A 17,780-nucleotide genomic window follows, 5' to 3' on the forward strand; every position below is an offset into this window, starting at 1 on the left:
AAGGAGAGGGAGGAGTCTAAAAATGTTTAGAGATGTAGCAATCAGTAATTGGTATTTGGAGACATCTAAGATGGAGAAGTAGGTAAGGAGAGAGAGTACAGAATGATTTGTATGCTTACAGCTTCATTGACAACATGAGTTCTGGTGCTACCAATCAAAAGAAAAGGAATACAGGAGAGGCAGTTTCATTGGGATGATAATATAGTAAATAATTTAACACACTACCCAGGAGTTAGACTCTTATTCCCCCAGTTGGCAGTGTGGCTGTTGATGGCTCATAACAGACTCTCCCTAGGAATGGCCATCAGAATTACACCAGTGTCTCTCCTTCAACTCATACCTATGTCTGCATAAGGGTTCCTTTTGAGGGCTGGGGTTATGGCTCAACAGTAGAGTGCTCATCTACATGTGCAAGGCCCTGGGTTTGATCCTCAGCACCACATAAAAATAAATAAATAAATAAAATAAAGTTGTTTTTTTTTAAAGAGTTCCTTTTGACCAAGTGATGGAAGAAGAAAAACGCCAAACTCAGTTAACGTATGGATCAACTCAGTATGTACACACAAGCCAAAAATTATATTATAGTTCCATGCAGAGATGGCCCTAAAAGATAGCAGTGAGAGAAAAATCCCCTCAGTGGGTGGAACTTTAGGACATGCATCTGATTGTCCACTTTGTGTGGGAAGAGAAGTGGCCAGAGAAGAGGTTATTTATGAATTCAAAACCTACAGTAAATGGTTGGCTAGCTTGCTGAAGAACTGGAAGGAGAAAATATGGGAGATCAAGAACAAGAAGATTTGGAGATGAGGTGTATGAATTAATATATGGATTGGTCTGTGAGATTCAGCACAGAAGGTGAGTGATTTTGAATTATATGTTAATGCTCACCAGAGAGTATCCAAAATGGAAGAGGCATAAACAACCAAGTAGAGACAGAATAAGTCATCCATTATTGGCACAACAGGCACATGAATAGAGTAGGCATGGTGGCTGGTATAGAAGCTAAGCATATGCTAACATCTTGGTTCTCACTCTTTAGGCTGATTTACCTGCCATCATTGCCAAGAATACAACTGCCAACAGAGACCAATACTAAAAACACAAAATGAGATCTCCCTTGAGGAGCACAGCCAGCCACTTGGTGATAGGTCAACTACATTGGATTCCTTTCACTCAGAAAGGAGCATCATTCATTTTCACTAGAATTGACACTGATTCCAGGTATGTTTTTACCTTTCCTTCTCACAGAAACTCAGCCAGCATGGGTGTCAGAGCTTAAGGAGTATTTGATTCACCAATATGGTATTTCATCACATCAAATTTTCCTTCTACCCAGCCCTGCTTGTCTTTCTCTCTCTCATGGGGCCCGTTGCCAACAACACTTCCCAATAAATTTCCTGTGTGCCAATCTCCCTTTAAGAGTATGTTTTCCAGGAAAACCAATTTAAGGCAGATGATGGATTCTGTTTAGGCTGAGGTAATTGCAGGAAACCCAAATGGAGATTTCTAACAGGAGTTTGGATACTGCTTATTGAAATGCCAAGGATGAGATAAGATTGCTCAGAGCATGCAGAGCAGCAAGAGTGGTGGATTGAAAATGGAATTGGAGGAATATCACAAAACAGAGGGAAAAGAGATCAAAAGAACCAAGAGAGGGTCAGTGCAGCAGAAAGACCCAGGAACAAAAGAGCAACCACAAGAGATGAGGCAAATTGGAGGTCATCGACGATCCTGGCGAGAGTCACTGCAGTCAAGTTGTGGGGCTGGAAACAACAGGGGGAGAACTGAGGAGTGAAGGAGAAGGGATGGGGTGAGGGGGTGGTAAAGGTGAGCGAAGACCTGGAGTCAGAGACTCACACGCTCACAGAGGCCAGGCAAGTGGAGATATCTCATTCATTGCAGAATGTAGGTCCAGATCCACATGTGCCATTAGTATCATAAACTTGAGGGCTTTCAGTGGTGATGTGAGACGAGATAGAAAAACAAAGTAAGAGAAAATATAATTTCAGAATTCTTTAAATATTAAGAAAAGGAAATGGAGCAAAGAGTAGGCAGTAAGATGAGCGGGAGCTCAGGGAAGACTTCCCTGAGGAGATGACATTTAAGCCAATCCCTGAAGAGTAGGAAGGCAATCATGTGGATTCTCAGGGCAGGAACATTTTAGGCCAAGAGATATTGGTAAAAGTCAAGACCCTGAAGCAGGAATGAGCTTGGTATATTTGAATGACTGGCTGACCAAAACCGAACCCTCAACAGAGAGAAGGGTGTCAGGGGAGTTGGGCAGGAGCCACTTCAGCTCAGGATGCTTGGTCATGGTAAAGATGATGAAGTGCACCTTGGAGAACACATGTTCAGAAAGCCACAGCTGCAGCTAGAGAATGAGTCTTGCTAGAGATGGCAGAGGGTGGTGGGGACCGTGGCAAGTGGAAAGCACTTGTCAGACCTCAGGAGAACAGTTGCTGATCAACCACCTCCTCAGCTCTGCTTAAGAATGTGAAACTGGTTTCCCAATCTCCTAACTTCAAGGAAAGTAGAAATCTGGAAACTTCAATCAAATATTCCAATTTATAAATGGTGTTGCTCCACGCCAAGGTTGTGTTTTACATTAAATGGCTCCACACCATGCTGGTCAAACAATATACCCAAGGTCAGGCTCAGCCTGCGGGTTTTTCAGTTTGCAACTCCTGGCTCTGAACATTGCTATTCCAAATTTGGATTTGAAGGGGAGATAGTGTGGGAAGCAGCTAAAAGAATGACAGGGGTCTATATTGGTTAGAGTTCTCCAGAGAAATAGAACCATTAGGATGTAGAGAAGAGAGATGGAGGGAGGTGGGTGGAACAGAAATAGAGATTCAAGTGTTCATGAGATTGACCAACTCACACTCTATAGGGCGGACCAGCAGGCTGAAAATTCAGGAAAGCATTGATGTTGCAATCTGGAGTCAGAATCCTGGCAACACAACAAAGTGGAAACAGAGTCAGGGTTTCTATGTTCCAGGCTTGAGAATAATTCATTCTTTTTAGGAAGTCTTGGTGTTTGCTATTAAGTCTTTCAACTAATCAAAGGAGACCCACCCATGTTATGGAGGATAATCTCCAATCTTTAGAGTCAATTTAAATGCTGGCCACATTTTAATAATACCTTCATAACAACAGCTAAATGGTGTTTGACCAAACAACCGAGCACCAAAGCCTAACCAAGTTGGTACATAAAATCGACCATCACAAGGACCAAGGGAGTTTAATTTAGAATGAGACAGGTTAGGGTGTGTACCCAGAGGGTACACACCCTAGTAAGGACAAGAAGGAACAGGACAGAAAAGGTATACAAACTGAGTGAGGCTTCAAAAGTAGCAGAAAGGAATAGGGTCATAGAACAGAGCATAAGGACTGGTCTTAAGTGGCAGGGGAATCCCCACCCTCTAAAAAGAATTGACAAACTGCCTCCCAAGGCCAAATCATCCTATTGCTTGTGCATATACAGTCCCTGGAAATAAGAACAGTTGTGACTTTATTAAATGGTTGAAAAGTCACAGAAAGTAATAACATTTGGTGGCATAAGAAAGTTATATGAAATTTAAGTTTTGGTATCCATAAATAAAGACTATTAACACAGAGCCAGGACCAAACATTTATGTGTTGTCAATGGTTGCTTTCTCAATATAGTGGCAGAGGTGAGTGTAAAATTCTACCAAGCATAAAAGACTTACTGTCTTGTCCTTTAGAGAAAAACCTGGACACAGGCATGTTGATAGTGTGTGGAGGACACACACACAACTCCAGGGAGGCTTCCACAGCAAAATATACCAATAATGTCACAGATCCTGGTGAAACAGGGCCTCCTACAAGCCTGCAGGGCAGCATGAGCCCCCAGAAGACAATAGCACCCATAGCTGGAGAGACCTCATGAGCAGGAAGAAGTGGGATGTTGGTGATGTGGGTCCAAATGAAATACAAATTCCTTGTGACCTTTTGCTTAGAAGGAAGCCTCAAAAAATGGGGGAAAAGTATCAAGTCCACATTTATTGCATTTAGGTGTTTGTACATCATACTGGACAAAAGCCAAGGGGGAAAAAATCCAAACAACAAACCAAACAAGCCAACTATGATCTAATCTCTTGATAGAACATCATAAAAGTATTTCTCAAGGTGTTATCTGCAGACCAGGGACATGAGAGTCACTCAAGGGCTGCTTCCAGGTTTACGGAATTAGAATTCCTATGGCCAAGAATAAGAATATTCATTTTTAGCAAGTGCCTTAAGTGATTCTAAAGTACATTAAAATTTGAGATTTACTTATAGTCTACTAAAAAAAAGCAAACAATAATAATATTCAATCTTAAAAAATAAGCTTCAATCAAATGCATTCAAAGATATAATACAGGTTGAAAGATAAATTTATATCTGAAAAGACAACAGAGCAGAAGAACATAGCTGACTATAGGACCTAAAGGTCTAAGCTATGCCGTGACACTCACTAGAGCTTTTGGGGGTGGAATGGGTATAGGTAGACAAAGTTTTCTGATCTGATTTAACTGCTTAGAATAATCAACAGGATCAAATCAAGTTGGTGTGTAAAATTCTTTTATTTCTTCAGTGTTGTGTTCAACTAGATTTTTTAAATATAAAAACCAATTCAAACTAATTTGATTATCTTAACTGCAAAAGAATTAAAAGCCTTTGATTATGATACGAATGTGCTTCCTGAAAAATTCTTATTTTGGAAACTTAACCCCTAATGCAGCAGTGCTGGGAGGTGGGGTCTAATGGGAGTCCTTTAGGTCACAAAGGCTCTGCCTTCATGAATAGATTAAAGCTGCCGTAAAGCAGGCTCTCCTGCCGTAAAGACAGTTTGCTCTCCTCTGTTATTCTGCCTGGGAGGACACAGGGTCTATCCCTCTGGCTTTCCGCCATGTGGGGACGCAGCTATAAGTTCTCACTAGATGCCAGTGCTTTGTTTGATCTTGGACTTCCCAGCCCCAGAACTTCAAGAAATAAATTTATATTATTCATAAATTCCCCAGCCTTAGTTATTCTGTTACAGAAGCACAGACAGCTTCCCAAGGATTCTCTTTGTATTGCCAACTCAATCTTCACACATGACAGAGAGAACTTTCCAATTCCTCCATAACTGCCATAATTCTTTGATGACAGTTACTTCAATGAGGATGAAAAAATCAAATGGTTATTTCTGTGTTTAAGTGCATTGTTAATGTGATTTATAAGAAGACGGTTACATGATAGTGCTCCTTTAAGTTGCTTAGAATAAAAGGGAGACATTGTGATTGAGTGAAGTCCTACAGCCTACTGTATGTCTTTTGGTCAAAGTGCATGAAGGGTGCAGGAAGCTATTAGTCGGGGCTTTGAACTCTTAGGAGGGGCAGCAGAGTGTAGAAGTAATACTTTAATCTTCAGCTTCACTGCAATTAGCATTTTCTGCTTCATGAGGAATTGCTTTGCTCAATTAGGCAGATAGTTGTTTTCAGTGAATGACAGAGAATTGGAAGCAGTGGAAACCACAGAACTGGCAAAGACAGGGGAGGAGGAGAGACTGAAGGAAATTAAAACTGATCTTCCTAATTTGACAAACACAGGTAATTAGGACATCTTAATTGCAAAACACTGGTTAGAATTTTGACCTTGTCTGAACAGCAGTTCTCAGAAAATCCTGGGACAAAATAAATAGAGATACAAAGAAGGCATGTGTTTTGGGTTGAGATCACAAAGCAACAATCAAAGTTGGCTTGTTTATTGTCTTGGGTTAGCCTTAGTGGATCTGAACTCTTGAGGAAAGGAGGGGGAATGGAGGGAAAGAAGAAGAAGAAGATGATGGCTTAACACTTTGTGGATAGCCAAAAATTAATAAAATTATTAGATAATAATTGTTACCCTCTCCAACTTGTTTGCTAGCTGCAAGACACTGTAATACGAGCTTTATACATATCATCTTGTTTATCTCTGCTACAACTCTACAAAGTTGGCACTATTATTATATCCAATTTCTCAGGTAAGGGATTGAACATATAAAAAACATTAAAAAATTATCCAAGTTCATACCAGCTAATAATGACAGAACTAGACATTGAATTCTGTCTGATTCCAGAGTTCCTTCTTTAAATCACTAGGCTAGGTGATTATTGGAGCATCTTGAAGTTCTCCAATATCCTCAGGAGAATTAGCATGCATCTTTGGACCCTTAAATCCTCTCCTCCAATTTCCCACTCAATGAATAAAGGAAAATCTCATTTTATTGATATTCTATTGAGCATAATGGTAGTGATCAATACCTTCATAGACCTAAAAAGGGTCTTTACAGTTCAGTGGTGATCATTTATTGAACTTCTGGGGAAATATAAAAGTCTATAGTTTTTTTCCTTTAAGAATCTCACAATATATTCTAAGGAATAATTACACAAATAAAGAATAATCCAAAGAGAGTTGCATGTTTCAGAACTGAAAAAAAAGGTCATAGATGGCTTGGGTAGCTCATTGGTTGATACTGTTGTATTTTAAATAAACATATTAGTAAAAATATAAGAGTAGGAAACCAAAAAGGTATTGGTAGCTACATTTTTGAAAGGACATTTTAGTGAGCTTCAAATTAAACAAAATCATTAAGTACTAACAGCCTTCTGGGCTCTAGGTATAGAAATTGGTAATAGTGGCCAGTATTTAGCTACCAAGAGCTAATATGAAGCAAAGTCTCTATGTGAGAATCGGTCTTCCACTCACTAACAGTTGTCAGCAACTGTGACCTACCACTCTAAGCTTGTAGAACATTAAGTTCTAGAGGAAAAAGATGAACACAGAAATGATTTTACTACTAGAAATGAAAAAAAAATCACCATCCAAACTTGGTGTTTGACTTGATAGCAAAACCCCAAGAACACGTCAGCTCAAAACCTGGCACCATCAATAGCAGACCTGCTTCTTTAAATTTGAGGCTGGGGGACAGACTTAGGCCATTGATAAGGAGAGGTAGATAGGCAGAGAAACACAAAAAATTGTCAAAATCAACAAGAAAAAAAAATTTAAGGGGGGTACCGGGGATTGAACTCAAGGGAACTCAACAATTCAGCCACATCTTCAGCTCTATTTTTTTGTATTTTATTTAGAGACAAGGTCTCACTGACTTGCTTAGCACCTTGCTATTGCTGAGCTGACTTTGAACTTGAGATCCTCCTGTCTCAGCCTCCTGAGCTACTGGTATTATAGGAAACTGAAGCTCAAAGGGACTACACATTAAGTGGCTGCATGTGCCACTGTGCCCAGCCACTCAAGGAAATCTAATGATATTCAAGAACACTGTGGAAAATCTGTTGATTGATTTGATATCTATTCCCAACCTCCCATTTGACTTATCTTCCTCTACCACAAGAAGCTAGGGAAAAAACATACTCACTATCCCATCTTCCCTTACAGCTATGGAAGGTCATGTGACAGCTCTGGACAACTAAGTAATAGCAGAACTTCCCAAGGACCACATTTTTTTTTTCCTAAAAGTAAAAATGTAAAAGAAAGAGAAAAGACAAAGCCTCACTTGGAAAAAAATTCTTTGACCTTTGACCTTCACTCTTTTCCATATCTGGAAAGACAGAGCTGAGCCAATCACCCAGCTCTGGACAACATATGAGTCTATCAAAAAGGATGAGAGGATCGAACAAATGCTTAACAAGAGCTCAATAAGGAGACTACTGTGGAAATGGTCCAGAAGTGACCATCAAAGTAATAATGACTAAGAATTTTAGAATACGCATAAAATAAAATATCCATCTTAATATACCATGGGCACCTTCCTTTACAAAGAAAATATGTAAAATATTTTTTTAAATCCCTTGAAGATCAATGTTCTACAGATGAGTGGATTCTATAATTGGGCTTATTGAAAACTCATCAGCACAAAAATTTATCAGAAGAAAATAATGTCTTTGGAAAGATGAGGGAAGTTATTTCCAAGGGCAGAACTCTATATTTAGCTAAACTATCTGTCAAAGTATAGGTAAGATACTTCCTTTTACACACACAAAAAAATTTACTAACTGCAAACCCTAATAGAAGGATTTACTAAAAGCTGTTACACAGCTGTGTGACATCAAGCTCAGAAAGAAAATGAGAAAAACAAGAAAAACTGGTGAACAAAGAAAGAAATATTGATTGCGAATCTATTGATATATTGATAACGGGGGCAGATGAGGATGGGCAAGGAGTGTCAAAAATCTAATGAAAACATTTTCTTCCAAATGAGTAGCTAATTTTTTAATATTGTGTATTACATAAATTATGTTACTAATAGAATTAAAAAGTCATTTTCATCAGATATTAATTTCTTATATGAACAATTTATTTTGGACTTATCATGTTTTCCATGAGCTTCTGGCTTTTTGCCAAACCAGTAGCATGCTAGCTTGATAATAGAGCTCCATCATTTTTAAATCTGTTTGAAGTATTTCACTCTTTTCTATTTCCCCCTCACACACCCTCTCCCCCGCAAATTTCTTGGCCACTTTTATTTTCTACACTCTAAACAAGCACATTCTCTCTGAATAAAGCCAGGTAGTAATAATTTGGGACTCTGATGGTATAATGTTAGGTTGTGACAACTACTCAACACTGCTGTGATAGCATTCAGAAACCATAGCACTATGCAATGAATGGGCATGGCTGTGTTTCAATAAAACTTTATTTACAAAACAGGCAGCAGGTTGGATTCAGTGGGTGAGCAGTTTGTCAATGCCTGCTCTAAACCATTTATTATGTTCATTTTTTTTTCAACTCTAAACCAACTATGTATACCTTCTAGGTTCTGCTTGCAGTGTTGACTACTTTAATTCCTTAAGTTCCCAGTTTCCCACAACTATGATATCACCATACACTTTGGATCTCTGTGTACAGAACCCACCTAACCGAGGACAGGGACAACCATCCCTCATCTTTATGACTCCACAGTCTAATAAAGTGTTTGGCACAGAATAGAGACTCAGTAAACACAGTTAGAAAGTGGAGAGTGAGGAATATAGAATCTATTTTAACTTTCTTGTTTGATGTTATGGAAACAGACTTGCTGAGATTCAAAAATTTAATGACAAAATGGAGAAAAATAAAAAAGACAATTATAATACAGAGAAATAATGGCTGAGAGCTTTGGGAACTAGGGGAGCTTCTGACTAGCAGGTAGAGGTCAGAGAGAAAGTCATGCTTAAGCAGAGATCTCAAGGATGATCCATCAGGAATTAGCAAAGGAAAGGGGAAAAAAAGAAAGGAGAATGCTAAAAAATGAAAATAAAGTGGCAATGGTGGTGCACGCCCATAATCCCAGCTATTTGGGAGGTGGAAGTAGAGGATCACAATTTCCAGGCCAGTCTCCACAATTTAATGAGGCCCTAAGCAATTTAGGGAGAACTTATCTCAAAAATAAAAAAATAAAAACATAAAGGGGGGTGTGGCTCAGTGGTAAAGTGCCCCTGGGTTAAATCCCTGGTACAACAAATAAATTAATAGATAAATAAATAAGAAAAGGAATGCATAATTACTTGGAGGTGAGAGAGAATATCACTAGAATTGCAATATTGCAATAATTGAGCTTGGCTGAAGCTGGAATGGGAGGTGGGATGGGGAGGGGAGCAGAAGGTAGGTAAAAGAATAGATTCAAGCAGGTAAATGATTGTGAGCAACCTTTAACTGAAGTGTAGGTCTAGCAGCACACTCCCTTATCTAACAGATTGCCCAGGCTAAGCCAACAAAGCTCTGGATGAAGTAATGTGGTGGATGCTTCTCAGCAAAGAGAGATACTAGAGTCTGGGGCATATTGCGATTAGCATAAAGCAGGGAATGAGAAGCAGCACTGGTGTCAGGGGCCAGAGAAAGAACAGCCAGTTGTCTAGTTGAGAACATCTGCTCACAACTGTAATGGGAGCAAAGGGAGGAGGAACACACTTAGGCCCAGGAGCTCGCCTGCCAAACGGTCGGTCGTCAGCGTGGGACTCTCTTGTTCCTGCTCGTACTCTCCTGATCAAACACACAGCAGCAACACAATGTGCTCTGGGGCAGGGAAAGGTTTTAGCAATTGGGGGCCAACCGGGCGAATGGGAACATCTGCTCTGTGAAGCCACTTGAAAAGTAATCTCTTAATTGCTTGGGGAAAACATCTGGGCTGCACACCCCAGACCACCAGTGGTGCGGTAAGTGGAGAAAGATTGGAGAAATGGATGAGGAAGGAGGCAGACTGGAGGCAGAACGTGCTGGCAGCTGGGGAGACATGACCTGAGCTTGGGAAGAGTGCTGTGGCCCCTCTGCCAAGGTCACTCACCTGGGGGCTTCTCACACAAGGACTCAAGGCAGTTGGGATTTTCACCCCTTGAGTTCATTGAAAAGGCTCATTTGGCTCTTACCACTTGGAAAGTCACCCCCCAACCCCTCGGTCTGTAGGGTGCAAACTGGGTAGTGAACAGCTACCATGGGAAGGGAAGGATACAGATTGTAATGGCTTACCTCACTTTTAGGAAGGTGAGTGTGGATGGAAAAGAAAGGATCCACAACAATATTTGAAATAAATAGAATTCCTTGAATTTGGCATGGTCTCCATGCCTTACCTTTCATCTCCAGTCAACCCGCTAATTTGGGAAATTCAACTTGACTGACTTAAAGTGGATTAGAAAATCATAGGTTTTCTTCAACTTATTTTCCAACAAGTATTTGAGTTTCTATTTTTTTTTTAATTTTCAGACTGTGTACGTCTCTGAAACAAAAGAACTACCTCATAACAATCAGGAGTCATATAGAATTTTCAACTCTCAAAGACCAAGGAATTAAGGAACATGACATACAGGGAAATATACCACCTTTCAAGGTCAAGCCACAAGGTCAAGGTAAGGGATAGACCCTGGGCTACAGTAGATTTTTCTGATTTAATGCTGATTTCCTTCCTATAAGCCTGCTTTCCTGGAAGATAAGATGGCCAGGCAAGAATAGTTAGGGAGACACTACAGATCTATATCTAGAACAATGTGATTGTGTCAAACCATTTGATGCTGGGAAAGAGAGAGGCCAGTAGGCAGAAGAGAAGAGAGGAAAGATCTTTCTTAGGGGGGGGAAAAACCTGGATAAAATGGGAAGTGGCTGGTGTGTCCTTACTATTAAAAGGCTTTGATTCATACACAATTTTGTGTTCCAGTGTTTTATTTCTGTAACTTCAATGTCAAACAAGAGAACATCTCTATAGGCCTGGGGCCTGGTGCAATTATAAAAAAGCAATGTCTGCAAAGGAACATTCTGGGACTAGTGAAAGGCATGGACACTTACTTGGTATGATGCCATCATTGGGTGCAGAGTTTCTGTACATTTTCATAACAACCTTGTAAGGTGGATATTTTCTCCCTCCCTTTATGGAAAAGGAAACTGAAGCTCAGAGGGATCACACATTTAGTAAGTAGAAAAAGAAAGGTGGAAGAGATATCCAGCCTTCTATAGCACAGATGCTTCATACGATTGGGGTTGTATTAAGGTCTTCCAGAAAGGCAAAAACAGTAGAATCTATATAGAAGTACATATGTAGATATACAAGAGAGGATTTTTTAGGGAAATTGGCTCACATGATAATGGAGGATCAGAAATCCCAATGTCAGGCCATCTGTAAGCTGAGACTCCAGGATGTAGGTAGTATGGCTCAGTCCAAGTCCGAAGGCCTAAAGGCCCAGGCAGCTGTGGATGTCAGTCCTGGAGTTCAAAGACCAGAGAACCTGGAGTTCTGATGTCCAAGAGCATGAGAAGAGTGTCCCAGCTGCAGGACAGAGAAATATCAATATAACTGTCCTCTATTTTTGTTCTATCCAGGCCCCAGATGATTTCATGCTGACTACCCACATTGAGGGCATATTTTCCTCACTTATTCTACCAAGATTCATTTGCCAATCTCCCGTGAAAATACCCCACAGACACCATGCCCTCCCACTAATGTTTTATCAGTTTTATAGATATCTCTTAATTCAGTTAAATTGACACCTAAAATTAACAATCATAGGAGTCTACAACTGGGGTCATTGAACGGATGAAGTGCATTGCATATAAGTTATTATTTCAAAAAAAGAAGGTCTAAGTCCCATCTTATCACATTGCCCACGTTACCCTGTTTGTCTAGCCAACATTTCACATTACACGGGTCAGGTTAAAATGGACCAATCAAGGACAGCAGACGCAAGAAAGTCCCCTAAAGAGGTAGCCCGGTGTATGTCTGAGGCTAATTAGGCATTACTCTACTCTCTGGTGGTGCAGAACAGCTGGGCATGGAGGGATGTGTAATCAGAAGGATCACCTGCAAGGAATGACCTTGGGAGGACAGGCCCAGCTGTAGGAGCTTCAAGGGAGTTCTGTCCCATGTGCAGAACTGCATTCTGAAGGAATGGCAACTGACAACAGGTGGCGAGTCAGTAGAGCACTGAGCATCAGGGAGATCCAAGGCACAGCACAGCATGTCCTGATCCATGGAAGGACCATATTGAAAGAGAATGTTGGGAACAGACAGAATGCATACTTGTACTTGCTTGACTAAAGAATGGGACTTCTGCCTAGGCATGCACAGCTTCAAAGGATAACCATTTGGAAGGGGGAAGAATGAGCAGAACACAAGAGCAGGCTATGCCAGGAGACCCAGGCAGAAGCAGCTGGCACCTGGGGAGCAGAGGCCCACCTCCCAGAAATGAGGATTCTAGGTCTTGGGAGACAATTGGCAAAACAGTGAGAAATCTGCAGCTATGGGGAGATTAGCAATAGAGATGCGAATTCTTCTCCCAAGAGGAGAGTGCAAGCAGGCCTTCTTAGCCTCTTTACCTACATTTAGCCCATTTCTGAAAACCTGTTGGATAAGAAATGTTTAGACAGTGGGAGTCAATAGTACCTGATTTCAAAAGAGAATAATAACAGTAATAATCATAATACTATATTCACAATCCTTTTTTTAAACCCTAAACAATTTCCTGGTATGTCACTAAATAGTCATATTGCATTTTGCTAGGATTTTCTGCATAATATAAACCGACAGTACTTTTTCACAGAGAGAGAAATATTAAATGCATGGTAAGTGAGGATAAAATGATGGCAAACATATTTTTTATGCAGTCACCTTTCTCAGTATGCTTTATGCTTTCCAATCTTTCTGCCAATGATGGGACTTTCCAAAGCCTCTCAGGCTCAACAACTTTCTCCACGGGCTTTTCCATTTTCTTAGAAGATATCATCACTTAATATAGGGGAAATGATGACCGTGATAATACATACCATGTTTAAATAATGGGATGTCATTTTATTAGAAGAGCTGAGATCCAACAGCAACTCAGAGTACAAGCTCTCTCACCTATAATTGCATCCAACTTTAGCAATTTCCTGGCATATACACACTGGTGCATTTTGGGTTTTTATATTTTGGTAAACGGTTGAGTGATGAGAGTTCAGGTAGTGAAGGATTTCTGTAAAAAGGAGAAGTGGTCTTAGAGACAAGATTGTAATTTAAAATCGTTGTGTAATTTTTTTGTGCCAGGTACATTAAAAACTAAACTCCCAACATCACGCTTCAGGAAGAGTCAAACGACTTTGTAAAGCGCCTTATAAAGTTGCTTTATTTCAAGGTCAAAAATAAGTCTATTTAGCCTGGGACTGTCATATCCAAATATCCATATTTGAGCAAGCTGAGTGATCATGGGCCTTTACCATGAACTAGACGTTTTATTTTATAGGTGAGAAAACAGAGGTTCTATTTAAAAGGAGCTGTCAGGACCCAACCCGGGCATTGGATGCCAAACTCCCTGCTTGAGAACAAGTTAACTCCAAGTTTAGATGGGCAAGAAGCATTTGAGACCTAGATCAGTTTACTTAAACTTGATTGTGGCAAGCATCTAGTTAGCCAAGGGTTGGCCAATTTCTCTGTAAAGGGCCAAAGAAGAAAGATTTTAGACTTGGCTACGTATTCTCTATTGTGAGTACTTTGTCGTTGAACCCTGAAAGCAACCATAGGCGATGCATGAACAAATGGGCATGGATCTGTTCCAATAAAACCGAATTCACAAAAGCAAGTGGAGAACTGAATTTGGCCTTTAGGCCACAGTGTGCTGACTTCTCTCTTCAGGCAAAATACTCTCTCTTTTACCATGGACTTGTTTCAGAATTTTCAAAATCTATGGACTTGAATTTTTAAAATTCCGACTTATCCTACACATATACTTCTGATTTGTCACTGATAAAACAACATTTTTCTATAACTGGTAAAAAAAAAAAATTTAAAGTGTGTGGGTGCTGTCCTTTGATAGCACCTTTAGATTTCTTACTTTGAAGATCAAAACACAAAGAAGAAATTCATGTACCCTAAGTACTTTCAATCATGCTGGAGAATTCTTTACTTCCCCCTCTGTCTGAAAATATGAAAACAGGTGAAGAAACAGAAATAGCCCTTCTACTTAAGTTTCAAAAGGATCTAAATCTCGCCAGTCTAATCCCCTTTTATCTAACTTAATATTTATGAGGTGCCTAGCATTCAGAGATGTTCCTTCTCTTTTCTGCAAAACCACCTGCGTTATCTACTACTAGTTTGGCAACATACATCGGAACAGAGTTTATTGGGGCTGGGATTATAGCTCAGTGGTAGAGCACTCACCTACCATGTGTGAGGCCTTCGGTTTGATCCTCAGCACCACATAAAAATAAATAAATTTAAATAAAGGTATTGGGTCCAACTACACCTAAAAATAAATATTTTAAAAAAGAACAGTTTGTACATACGGCATAGGTTTGCTCATTATTTTGGATTTGCATTTGCAAAGGTATTCCCACAAAAGAAAGCAAAGCAACAATAATGAAAAATGGACAATTATACTTCTTACCTCCTTTGAAATTCTATGGTTAGAGTTGATTCCAAATCCTGAAGTTCCTGGTGAAAGAGAAATTCATGAGGATGTTAGATTCATCAGTTCCATCTATTGGGCACCTCTTTTGTGGCACACATGCTACAGGCATTGAAGGTAGAAAATCACCATGACTATGTTTGGATTGGAAATTTATGTTTTTAAAGGAATTGATTCATTTCATTTAATTATCAAATTTGGAGGCATATGGTTGTCATTATTCTTTTAATATCTGAAAGATCTGTAGTGATATCTCCTCTTATTCCTGATTTGGTATGTGCCTCTTTTTTCTAGATCATTTTATTTTAAGGCTTATTAATGTTATTTTGTTTCATTTATCTTTCCTATTATTTTTATTTTCCACTTCACTCCAAGGTATGCTTTTCATCATTTTTATTTAATTTTACTTGAGCTTTATTGCTCTTCTCTTTCTAATTTCTTAGGTAAGCTTAGCTTTTTAAAATTGTACCTCTTTTTCTAATATAAGCATAAAAATAAAACACTAACGTAAGTATTTAATACTATAAATTTCTCCTAAAATGTCCCTTTAGCTGCTTTGCACAAATTTTGATCTGTTATATTTTCATTTCCACTAAGTTCAAAAATATTTTAAAATTCCTCTTCAGACTTCTTTTTTCACCCACAGGTTATTTGAAGTATTTTGTTTTCTTTCCAAATATGTGTCAGGTTTCCAGATAGTCACATGTTACTGAGTTCCAATTCAATTATTTTATGGTCAGAAGACACGAGCTGTGTGAATCAAAAATGTTTAAACTTGTGAAGTTGCTTTTTTCTACCACACCCCACCTCCAAGGTCCAGAATATGTTCTGTTTTGGTAAATATTCCACGTTTACTTGAAAAAAATATTTTTGGTTCTTTTTGGATTGATTGTTCTATAAATTTCAAATAAATTTGGCTGATTATGTTCAAGTCTAGTATATTTTTGCGAATTTTTTCCTAATTCTTTATCAATTACTAAGAAAGAAGTGTTGATACTTCCCTTATCTGTGGATTTGTCTCTTTCTCCCTTTAGTTCTAACATCGGGTTTTCTGCCTGTATTTTGAAACTCTGTTTGCAGATAGAAATATTTAGGATTGTTATATCTTTTTGATAAATTAACTCTTTTTTCATTGCGTGTTTTTTCCTCTTTATCCCTGGTACTTTTCCTTGTAAATCATAGTATTAAATGCTTCTTTCATTATTTCATTATTTTTAAATGCTTATGTTGGAAAAACAAAACAATAAATAATCTAAGAAATTAGCTTCAACCTTAAAGAAATCAGAAGAGACAATAAAACTTGAACATAAAATTCCTGTTCCTGATACTACTATTTTTATTCTAGCTCTCTTTTTATTCATTTTTACATAGTAAATATATTCTCCTTTACTTTTAACTTGCCTATATTATTATATCTAAAGCAGATTTCTTGTAGATAGAATATTGTTCTATCTTTTCTAAAAAACAAATCCATCTCTGTCCTACGATCAATGTGCATTGACCACCTACATTTAATACAACCATGTTTGGATTTAATCTTACCATTTTAATATTTGCTTTCCATTTGTCCTCCCCGATGATTTGGTCTTCTTTCCCTCCTTTCAGACTTTTAAAATATTTGAATCTCATTGTCATTCCATTTTAATTTCTCTGTTGACTTTCAGGATATATGCCTTTGTATTATTTTTATAGGGGCTGACCTAGAGATCAAAATATTCATGCCCAACCTTTAATAGTATGTTTAGAGTTAGTATTTTACCAGTTCAAGTAAAACATAGAAGACTTGGAACCAAACAGATTCCTTTACTCTCCGGCTAAATGTTACTGCTGTCATCTGTATCACATTTATGTCTATTGAAAAATCCCATCAGGCAAAGTTACCAATTTTCCTTTCAATGGTCATACACATTTTTAAGGAATTTTAAGATGAGGAAAAAGTCTGTTATATTTACTCAGCTATTTACCATCTCTGCTGTTCTTTCTTCATTCCTGAAGTTTCAAGTTTCTAGTTTGATTTGTTTGCAGCCTGAAGAATCTTCTTCTTCATTTATTTTAGAGACAAATCTGCTTGTGACAAATATTCTCAATTTCCCTTCATCTGCGTAAGATTGTATTTTGCTTTCATTCCTAAAGGATATTTTTGCTGGATATCAAATTTTGTTGGTAGTTTTTTTTTCTTTCAGCATGTTAAATATTTTATTCTACTATCTTTTAGTCTCCGTGGTTTTTGATGCAAATTTCATAGTTATTTAAATTGTTCTCCTAAAGAATTTTAAAGCAGTTGAATTTTGAGGCGGACCATTACCCAACAAGAGACAACTGGAAGACCCTCACACTGAGCCTCTTTTAGATTTGGGGGAATAAAATTTTGCTCATGTTGTCCTCTCTGGGTGGACACTACACCCTCACACACCTACACAGACCCAAATATGCTATGTTACCTCCTCATCTTTCAGATTTCTGGCTTTTCCTCCTAAAGGAGCTTCCTGGATCATAAATCTCAACTGTCAATCAAGTGCCCCTCTTGCACATGCGAATAGCCCAAACTGTGCTTCCTGCATCACGGTTCTTAAAATAGGAAAAAAGCATACATGAGCGCTCACTATATACTAGGTCTTGTTCTAAATGGATTACATGAATCTAGAAAACAACGCTGTGATTGCTTCTGTTTCCTCAATGAGGAAACGGAAGGACAGTATGAATATTTTACCTGCCCATAATCACAGAGGTCAGCTAATTAGTGGTTAAGCCAGACAGTCTGGCTTCAAAGCCATGTCCTTAGCCACTATTTTAAGCTGCCTCTAACTTACACTGCTGTATTGTAATAACTTTTATGCTATTCTGTATAGCTAACAGTCCAAGCCACATAAAGAAAACAAACGATGCCTATCTTGT

General features: G+C 38.7%; 1 long non-coding RNA gene across 4 annotated transcripts in view; it reads right to left on the bottom strand.

Annotated features, from left to right (window-relative positions):
- Positions 1–548: 548 nt before the first annotated feature.
- LOC125616801 overlaps positions 549–17,780 on the bottom strand; it is a 142,741-nt gene continuing 125,509 nt past the window's right edge. Inside the window, exons 1-5 of one of the 4 annotated variants that reach the window (XR_007347558.1) lie at positions 16,428–17,588; positions 14,865–14,911; positions 13,270–13,457; positions 11,589–11,776; positions 549–2,950 (exon numbers count right to left, since the gene is read on the bottom strand). This is a non-coding gene — a long non-coding RNA (uncharacterized LOC125616801). Of the gene's footprint in view, positions 2,951–11,157; positions 11,777–13,269; positions 13,458–14,864; positions 14,912–16,427; positions 17,589–17,780 lie in introns of those variants that run through there. The other 3 variants (XR_007347553.1, XR_007347562.1, XR_007347555.1) reach the window with 3 other exon arrangements.

This window comes from Marmota marmota, unplaced genomic scaffold (assembly GCF_001458135.2).
Source record: "Marmota marmota marmota unplaced genomic scaffold, marMar, whole genome shotgun sequence".
NCBI classification, from domain to species: domain Eukaryota; kingdom Metazoa; phylum Chordata; class Mammalia; order Rodentia; family Sciuridae; genus Marmota; species Marmota marmota.